Source organism: Zea mays, chromosome 2 (genome assembly GCF_902167145.1).
Source record: "Zea mays cultivar B73 chromosome 2, Zm-B73-REFERENCE-NAM-5.0, whole genome shotgun sequence".
NCBI lineage: Eukaryota > Viridiplantae > Streptophyta > Magnoliopsida > Poales > Poaceae > Zea > Zea mays.
In genome coordinates this window covers 91886152-91896746 of record NC_050097.1, presented here as the reverse complement: position 1 = coordinate 91896746, position 10595 = coordinate 91886152, and the positions used below count along the sequence as shown (strand labels likewise).

At 38.7% G+C, this 10595-nt stretch overlaps 1 long non-coding RNA gene across 2 annotated transcripts; it reads right to left on the bottom strand.

Annotated features, from left to right (window-relative positions):
- Positions 1-662: 662 nt before the first annotated feature.
- On the bottom strand, positions 663-3705 carry LOC103646684 (uncharacterized). 2 transcript variants are annotated; one of them, XR_002267210.2, is made up of 8 exons: positions 3138-3705; positions 2400-2585; positions 2219-2277; positions 1709-1887; positions 1584-1628; positions 1371-1436; positions 1127-1216; positions 663-919 (listed from the first exon to the last, which is right to left on the bottom strand). It is a non-coding gene; the product is annotated as an uncharacterized lncRNA (long non-coding RNA). The 2 variants fall into 2 exon arrangements; XR_562364.3 differs by having other exon boundaries at positions 2219-2585.
- Between the last annotated feature and the right edge of the window lie 6890 nt (positions 3706-10595).

The window sequence follows — 10595 nt, the reverse complement described above, 5'->3', positions numbered from 1 at the left end:
AGGATTCTGTTTCGACGACCATAAATGGTACCCATCACTATTAAACTTCTCCGTGTACAGCCAAACGTTCGATTCCTCTATCTGCCGGAGCATTCCAGACTTCGTACGAAGAACCCTTTGGAAAAAAGACACCGCAGCGTCAAACTCCACGACAGCGATGACATTCGTGCTCTCAGGTCAAGCGCCTCCGTTCTCGCTTGCTGTGCGCACGTTCATCTTGCCGCTTGCCAGAGGTATTACCATCCATCTTCACCGCGCTTTCTCTAGTCAGGAATTTCTGCCCGTTAGGGTTTTGTGACTGTCAACAACAAAAGGTCGTTGGTCGCTTGCGCGTCGGATGTCGGACGACCAGCTCAGCGCACAGCGCATCATCCTTCTTCCATGGCGGAGCAAGTTAGATCGAAGCCTTTTAAGATGGTCGCTTGCGCGTTGGCTGCGGGACAAATGGCGGATAGGGTTGGAGGGGGGCGGGGAGCCCTCGAAAAGGGAGGTGAAATTGATGTCCGATAAGGAGCACCCAGCAGAGAATCTGTTTCCATCTGTAATACACTAGTGTATTGGGCGCGCCCATAGGCGCGCGTGGTAAATAGTACATTGAATTGTTCATAGAACATTAATGTGTTGGATATTAGCATGGTAAATACCTGTTTAAAGTGACAATATTGGTTGTGAAGCAGATAAATATTATAGTATACATCACAGTACAAACCTAAGATGAGTCTACCATGATGACTATCACCGTTACAGTTTAGTTGTAGAGCAAACTTACACGATAAGACACATAGTCTCCATTAAACATAAGATAGAGCTTACTGATATGGGTGGTAGAAACATATACGAAATTGGATGGCCTTTATCAGTTTGGTCCTCTATACACAAAAGCAAACTCGTTCTAGCAACGTGGACGACCTTTGCAAGCCTGTGAAGACAAGGAAACATCAATTGTGTTTATAATGTTTAATCAATACTGTAAATGGTGTTGTTGTATGATATTTACAAGGGAGAATAAAGTAGTTTTTGCATTTTTGTTTGTTTGTGTTCTATGTGAATTTGAGTGATGTTGAAGAGCAGCTATCATGAATATTATGTATACTATATTGGTGTTAAGATGTATAGAACAATATACCTCGGTGCAACTTACGATATAATATAACTGCCATGGTCACCAGATTATATAGAATCAGATTAGAGTATGCGAAGTTGGCTAGTCCTGATCCTGCACATGTTTTACAATATCAGTATGAATTTTAAGTTGGAGTTCAAATTTGTGTTTGTATGTGTATGCATAAAAAAATGAATGAAAAACATTGTCCATTATCTTTTTAATTTGTATACTCCTTTTTAGGGCTGCTTGTTGCATAAGGACATACTTAGGGTGGCGAGGGCAGTCTGTCCTTGTCATGTTGACGTGCAGAGTTCATGATCCTGTGATCAAGCTGATATAAACAGTCAGATGATGGAAGCTTTTTTTTAACATGTATAAAGGGAGAATAGGTTCCAATCTCTGTCTTAGCAGCAATATCACACAGTTATGTATTCCGTAAAATACGAAGAAGCTAAATTTGTTGTTGTATCAAAGTCACCTCAGTATCGCGTAGCATGTGGGAATATGCGAGTTTGTCGCGTCGCTAAAAGATAAATATGATCAGGTTGTATAACACAGATGCCAATAAATAGTTGCAGTTAATATTAGATAGGACGTGCTTACTCCAGTTTTTTGATTGGTGCACGTGGAGAATATATACCAAACGATATTGCTGGAGAATCTTGTGTACTTGGAAGGCTAAATGCATCATCTTGCGTAAGCAATTCTTGTGCATAATTATGTGTTCCATAATTTGTTAGAACAGAGAGAACTGGAATGACTTTGTAGTCTGAGTTGTGAACCTGCATTTTTTTAGAGTTTATGAGTTATACATTTGTAGCATATATACATATATGTGCAAGCTAGTGTTGCTACAAGCCTACACCTGATAGATCAGATATAGGCTAATCCCTCCCTCTCTGTACATATTTATTTTTCTGTGCGTGTGCATACACATGTGCAGTTATATTTACTTAGATTGGCTATAAAATGGCCTATTTGTCTATGTACATAGGTATAAATACGGATCATAAAGCACATGTAATAAAACAAAACCAGGGGAAAAAGAAAGCTGTAAAAAAATAAAAAAAATAAGCAAGACATGATGTGCAGACGACTAATAGCAATAATTACCTCGTTGGTGTAGTCCTTAAGGAGTAGAGGTACTGCCCAGCGTTGTTCCAAAAACAAAGCTGCCACGAAGGATTCAAAACACAAAATCCAATCCTTTATGTATCGTTAATACACTGAATTTACAAGACATATTGGAGCTGAAGCCTTGAGAAAGTGTACAATTTGATTCTTGAAATCTCACCTTTGTTTGCTAATGAGTTGTTTGCATATTTCTTTTCTGGTATTTTTTTATGTGGAACCTGATCTAAGGGAACTATAAAAGAAGAAGGATAAAATAAAAAGGGGAAAAGAAAAGAAGCATCAGATCGGGAAAGGAGCCTTTGCGCCCATCTTTTAAAGCATCAGATCGGGAACGTTTCTGTAAAACCTAGAAACAAAGTATAAGCATTAGTTACTTTGTTGAGGGCATTAGTTAACATTGGAAGCTAAAGATAAGATGATAAATATCATGGTATTAAACTTAGTATGAAACTTGGTGATTATCTGCTCTAAAAGCTTTCCAAGAAGCTAAAGGACTAATAGACAGATTGGCTCAAATTTCCTCGCAAACAATTAATGCAAATATCACATCTTCATATATAAACTAAAAAGCACGATACAGAGAGAAAACAGATATAGAAACCACATTTGCATCTTGCCTTGAATTGTATCACAAAAAGGATGACACGAAGTAAAGGAAAAATAGTGTTCACCAATCGGAGACAAAGTTAATTTTTTAAGAAAAAAGAAGAAGTCCATAATAGCTGCAATTTGATAAACCCGGCCCATTGAGTAATGACAATAGCAAAGTTCCTTATTAACGTGAGAATTGATGTAATTGAAATATTTGCTTGCTTCTATCTAATATCTGTAAGTAAATCAAAGCAAATCACCTCTTAAGAAGATTGATGAAAATATAACAACAATCAAGTGAATTTACCTACTCCAAGAAAGATGGTACAAGCGAGTTCTGTGAAAGGACACGGATAATCATATGGAGTATATCCTCAACACATGCAGCATCTTGACTTCGTTCAAGAAAGGAAAGGCGGTGTCTTGAGCCAGCATCGCGACACTACTGGGGGAGAAGGGTGGCGGGCGACGACGTTTCAGGGGAGGAAGAGGGATGGACTCCCGTCGGCGGCTCAGCACTGATGGCGGGTTTTTGGGTGTGTAGAGGCTTTTCTAGCATGGCACCTACCGATCTTCTACAGGAGCACTGGGCACATGGACCGGTGAGGAAAGGCACATAACTTGAGTTCGTCGGTCGGCTTGTAGAAGGCGAAGTTGAGGATGGTGCGCATGATGGCGAGATCGTAGTATTGGCCTCCCGCAAGCCTTGAGCTATAACTCGGCACCGCACACGAACATGATACACAGAGGAATGGCTGCGGAAGGAGAGCGCTGGGGCTAGAGCTCCATCGAGTAAGAGAGGCTGCAGCGGAATGGCTTGAGGGGCTACTCAAGCCGCAAAAAGGGTTCTGGAAGTCGAGCGAAGAGAGACGAAGCGTCGGTCAGAACTCAGAAGTCCCTAGAAGCAAAGAGAAAGAGGAAGATGTATTCCAGAAAGCAAGAAAGCAACAACGAACGTGATCCGTTGATTAACAATCGAGTGGTCCGGAGTATTTACGCTGACGTGGATACTGTCAGCTTCACCGTTTTGGACCGCCTTATATATATATATATATATATATATATATATATATATATATATATATATATATATATATATATATATATATATATATATATATATATATATACTTAAAGCACCAGTTTCAATGGTCGTCATGCGTCATTTTTTTACAAATAACCCCTCACAGCTATTTAAAATTAATCCGCTGCACGTCTATAGATGTCAAACGACGCCCGACACGGGCTAGATGCAAGCGGGCCACAACTATGACACAGGCACGTCATGCCGGCCTGCTAACTGTGTCGGGCCAGCCCGTTAGCCCATCGATCCATTTAATTAAATCAGCGTAACGACACATGACACAGGCTAGATGCACGCGGGCCACAACTATGGCACAAGGACGTCATGCCGGTCTGCTAACTGTATCGAGCACATGCCCTGATGGAAGAAGGGCGGGAGACACTGGGTGAAACTGTCTAACCAGTAGAACATCACGCTAAGATGTTTTTAATATTGAATATAAATTGTATATAGGTATATACGTTTTTTGTAAAATAAAAAATAATCGTGTCGGACCGAGCCAGCACTACGAGCCGAGGCTGCAGCCCAAACACGACACGACATTTTTGGCTCTTACAAGCATTAGGTCGTTTCTGAGACCACATTGGCGCAATGGACTACATAGTGTTTGAGGTTGCTGAATTGGATGGAGCAGCAATGATTTGTCACACTAACAGCAAAATGAAAGGGTATTTGTTGGTTTTAAACGTTAGTAATTGCTACGAAGTAGCATAATTTATATGGAGCGCATCCAGTTTTTATTGATGCCTGACTTTAACGATCACCTCCATATTTTGATCTATCTTTTTTATAAGTTTGACTTCATGGGACTTATTTTAGAAACTTGATGTCACAAACTTTCTCTTATTTGGTCTTTGTATAATGAAATTATGTCATTTTATAATCTCTGTCCATTCAGTCAATCGTTGTGAACTCTCTTCTAATCGTTCACTTCATTGGCCGTGTTGTACCAAGACATATTTGCATGGAGTAAACAATAACATCAGTTAACTAAATCAAAAAATATATTATACAGAGAGCGGAGACAATCAATAAAAAATCTTGAAATTTTTTTGATGGATAGTTTGTGTGGGTATTGTTGTAAGCCGTCGCAACGCACGGGCAACGGACTAGTATATATATAATACATGAGCCACAACATTTTCAATTACCTTGCAGCAGGCTAAAGTCCGGCCATATATTAGAGCATCATGTATGTCTAGTTGTCCACCAAGCTTTCCCGTCCCTGCCAACACAGTATCATGTGCGATCACGACAAAGAAAACCCTATATGTTGTAGACCTGTTAGCTTGGACAAAGGCGTTGTCACCATTAATCTTCAAATCACCATTAATCTTCAGGAAATCTGCCATAGGAGGTGTCCATCAATGCCTACCTGTCATCAGATTTCTAGCCACTGATTTTTTACTTTTTGTGGACTTCAGTAACCAGCTGCTGAATCGCGCTAGATATTTTATTGGAACTCAAAACAATTGTTTCTCTCCATCATTCACTACATTCCTCACGCTCCACCATTTCTAGAGAAGGATAAAGATCATACTGCACACATGTTGGGCCATATTCAGGATCCATTTCACCATATCCCATGGAGATTGCAGTTCAACCAGGCCCCCTCTAATATATTCCAACCTCAACTCCAACATTGTTTACAAAACTGGACCAGTTAGAACTACTCTACTCTTCAGATTCATTTCAACAGCCAATGTACTGTGCATCAAGCGCCAAACAAATTGCCTTATGCTTTCAGGGTGTAGGAAAGTTTCCAAATCTTCATCCATAAATTCCAATTGGTTCATTATCACCTACTCTCCATATAATGCCATCCTTCAGTTTTCAACACAAAAAATTACATGAAGGTGACATGTTTAAAATACCTATTAATAACATGTAGTTACTTTAAAAAAGAGCAAGGAGTAACAACACGCCTTTGGTACAAGCTAACAGATTAAAAAGCTAAGAAATTCAGAACACATTGATACACCGAAGCATATTGAAAAAGTAAAGCAACAAAAGAATTATTTTTCAACAAAATAATCAAAGGATCAGTATTCTGCCTTAGTTTTCTTAGACGACGACGAATAGCGCTCAGTATGTCCACTGTCCATCTGAGGAAAGAGCATAATATTCTCGCCAGTGTACAACATAGTTAAAATAACACGAAAAAAACAAGCACCACAAAATGAAGGATTAGATGATGAAACTAAGAATGATCCTATACTGATTCTCTTCGCTGGTTGCTTGGTCAAAGATTTCAGAGGTCAGTATTTCTCCTCCAGCAAGTGTATAATACTGCTACTTACAAAATTTTAAACAGTGTAAACATTCTATTACATATACCATATCAGTACCCTAGAAATTATATAAAAAACTGATTTCTCTTTTCTATTGAAATCATAATCACATCGAGTTACTATCCAATGTTAGAAAACATGATGTATATTAATTATCATTTTGTATTTTAATATATGTTGCTACCAAATAAAATGTTTCTATTAGTTTTCTCTGCATAGAAATTGTTTTCATTCGAAGCATCACTCTCAACATTCGACCAGATTAGAAAATTAGTTTTCTAATATGAATCAGTTAAGGAGGCAATCCGATACTAATAGTCTAATAGTGAAAACAAGATGGTTTTATAGTGTGTATATGTTCTGCTGTTGAATCTTAGCTTGATTAAGGAGAGACTACTCATACAAGTTGATCCAGTTAGTTCATGATATCATACAGTAGTGATGTGTTAATCCCTCTATTCCAATAGCTAGCTTGTTTTAGTTTTGTTCTAAGTGTAAAATTTCTCTACATCTGCAATATCAAGTCAATTTAATTAGCCCACCATGAAATGTTTTGATACTGAATTTATTTAGTATTATAGGTTATACATTTTTATATAAATTTGGTCAGAATTAGAGAAGCCTAGCTTAGTATTAGACTAAAACACCTAACTTATAGTGCATTTCTTCGATTGGAGTCAGGCAAGTGGAAAAGGACATTAATTGGTTACTACTTGGTGCCCTGTCCATGATATGGCTCTAGCTTCTAGATCCAAGCCCTCCCTTGGAAAAGGCATGTCCAGTCTTCGTATTTTTTTTTTGTTTAAAGGAAACAGTAGTTGTAGGGACATTGTCTATCTCCTAATCAATTCCTTGCCTACAGTTTTCCCTTACGCCCCTTTTAGGTCATACGAATTGAATTTCATTCTAATAATAGTAATTTTGGCATATATCAATTAATCTAATTCGATTTTATGTAATATATATTTATATACTATTATTAGAAAGATGTCGGAGTTATTTATATGTTACATTTTTACTGTAGAGGAGTGAGACAAAGAGTGTCATGTAAGTTACAGAGTAGAAATAAATTCTACTAATGTATAAAATTATTTCTTATCCTCCACCCCATTAATTTAAGATAGACTTATATCTGAACTTTGTAAAATGGTGGAATGTCAAATTCCAAACTAAATAAGTTATTTATTGTATGAATTCTAATTCCTCTAAAATGAAGGGAACCAAACGCTCCGTTACTCGATTTATCTAACTTGGCTGGCAAGAGCTAAGAGGAAGTTGTTGCTCTAGAAGCAACGGTACTCAGGCTATCCGCAACCGTTACCCCTAAATTTTCCCCCTATATCACTTTTCCCTCTATTTTTCCCCTATTTTTTCATCTCTCGCAGCGGATCTCCCTAAATACTCCCCTATACCTCACTACAACTATAAAATATCATTTTCTATATCAACTATCAATTTTTTATCTACTAACAATTACTCGTGGACCCACAGCACAGTGTTTAGGGTGATGAACAGTGACACGCTAGATCTGGGGGGAGAGAGAATGGGGTCGGCGTGTAGGGGCGCTGTAGGGGGCACCGCTGCGGCCGTGGAGTGCCCCCTACAGCCCCCATGCAAGAGGAGGGGGATGCCGAGGGGGCTGCGTTGCGCACAGCCTCACAGCAGGTAAGTCATGTACACTCTTGTGAGCGCTGTTTTAAACTTAAAATCCTCAAGCAAGGCAGCTCCAAGTGCGACCACTTGCTATTGTAGTACCCAAAATATTATTTTGGATTTATTTAAATTTTTTCTAAGGTATAAATAAATGTCGTTAATAAGGATTTTATTTAGAAATTATTTATTAAAAATAAGTAAATGACAATATTATATTTTGAGTTGTCAAAGTTAGATTTGGGTCTCAAAACTAGAAATTAAAATTGAAAATCAATTAATAAACATAAAGATTTTTAAATGTTGATATGAGTGGAATATTTTCTTCTCCTCTCTCTCTCGTGAATTAAGCATTAGTATTATTCAAAATAATAAAATAAATAATAAAATATTATTGCATTTCATGCCGAGATTTTGATAATGCATTTGAAGATAAGTGTGAAATTTGAATCAAATTCGAATTTATAAATTGAAACAAAACCAGAATTAAAAATAGAAAATAAAATAGAATAAGAGAATGGAGAAATAGGCCGCTGGGCCAAAATCGCCCTGGCCCAACTCTCTCCTCCCGCAGCCCACCTTACCAGCCCATCCTACACCTCGTTTTTTTTCCATTTCTCTGATTTCGCTTACACGTGGGGCCCTATTGTCATCCTTCCACTTCGCCGCTCGCTTCTGCCCTCTAACTGGCATGTGGACCCGGGAGCAGCGACATCTTCTAGCTCAGTACGTTACGGATCTAAGATGAGATCCTTGTCACACCAAGTTTTGGAAGGCAAACCGAATACGAACCATGTATGTGCCAGGATCAGAAACTCATGTACACAACGATTACATAGTTGGACATCATCACACATTGCTCAAAATAATAGCAGAAATAGTACTTTATTACATCAAGATGTCCAAGACATCTACAGAGTCATTAACTTAACATAGTCATTATCCTAATCAAAGTGCGGATACGAAACATAGAAAGATAAGGCCTTCACATGCAGCTGACTGGGGGTTTGCCACTAAACACGACTAGAACTCATCGAAGTGCTGAAACTCCTCCATGTTGTCATCATCTTCTCCTGAGCACTGATTGCAATGGGGACAACCTGGGGTTGGGTGATTTTTAAAGCAAGGGTGAGTACACATTAATGTACTCAGCAAATGTCCTGTTTGGTTAAAGTGGACTAGCTGTATGTGGGGTTAAGCTTAAAGAAGTTGCTTTTAGTTGGTCGGGTATTTATTACTGGTAGAAAAGCCAAGTTTTAGTAATAAACCCAAGTTATTACCCAAAAGTACTCCCTCCAAGAGGAAGTACCAGAAACCATAGTTATAATCATCATCATTTACCATCATCATAAAAGTATCCAAAGTTACTCTAATCAAAGAGGATCCCAAGGCTGCTCTTAACCGTGAGCACGACTAATATACTAGTTTCTAACACTCTGCAGAGCTTGCACACTTTACTCACAATCGTGATCCCTTCCCAGCTTGGGTTGTACAGACCCGATCTTCACTACTGAGGTGAATGGCCAAGGATTCACTACGTCTTCTTTCCAAAAACAAATTTCATATTCCTAACTATTTAAAAAACTCTTTGACCTTTATTGTTACCCGATGGAGTAGTAGAATGTAGTTCATCATTATTGTCAAAGTATTTATCCATCTTTTGCATGTGGTACCTGTGTCCTTCCAATAAAAAGCGTCTGCGTCTCATGTACACTATCTTCTTAGATGCAGAAAGGGACATGTAAGTAGTTCCATCAATGCATACTATGCAACCAACCTTTCCCTTAAACTAGCCTGATAATATGAAGAGAGCAGGGTAATTGTTGATCGTAACAAAAAGAATTGCCCTCAACGAGAATGAATCTTTACGATACTCATCCAACATTTGAACACTCGTTTCCTACAATATTTTCATATCCTCCATTAAGGGCTCCAAAAATACATCCATGTCAACTCCTGGTTGTGTAGGTCCAGAAATAAAGATGGTTAACAAAATTTACTTTCGTTTATGCATCATCCATGGAGGAAGGTTGTAGATGGTGAGGATCACCGGCCATGTGCTATGCTTGCTGCTTCTCTCTGTAAATGGATTCATTCCATCAGTACATAGTGCGAACCTAACATTTCTTGGTTCATCGATAAAGTCTCGGTGGTTGTCATTAAAATATTACCACTACTTCGCATCAGCTGGATGTGAAAGATTCCCATCGTTTTTGTGCTCATTAGAAGCATGCCAGCTCATAATTTTGGCATCCTCAGGGTTAGCGAACAAACACCTCAATCGATCGACGAGGAGGAGGTACCACATCACCAAAGCAGGAATCTTTTTGAGCGCAAAATACTCTACTTCTTTTTCTTTGCTCGTGGATTTTGATGTCTTCTTTTGGGCTTTCTTTCGCTTCTTCCCTTTAGACACGGATGCAACACACTCTTCCTCTCGATAGTCTTTATTCGTCTTGTACCTACTTGCACCGCAATTTGGGTAACTCTCCAAGTCTTTATAATCATCACCTCGATAAAATGGTACAATGATTTCTACACGCATGGATATTCTCCACACCCATAGTGAGCGGACTAATTAGTTTCTTTGCATACTACGTGTTAGCAGGCACTTTGTTCTCCTTTGGTCCGATACTAGTGAGTCTAAGTGTCACACCCGGTTTTAGAAGGTAAACCGAATGCGAACCATATATGTGCCAGGATTAGAGATTCTCGTACACAGCGATTACATAGTTGGACA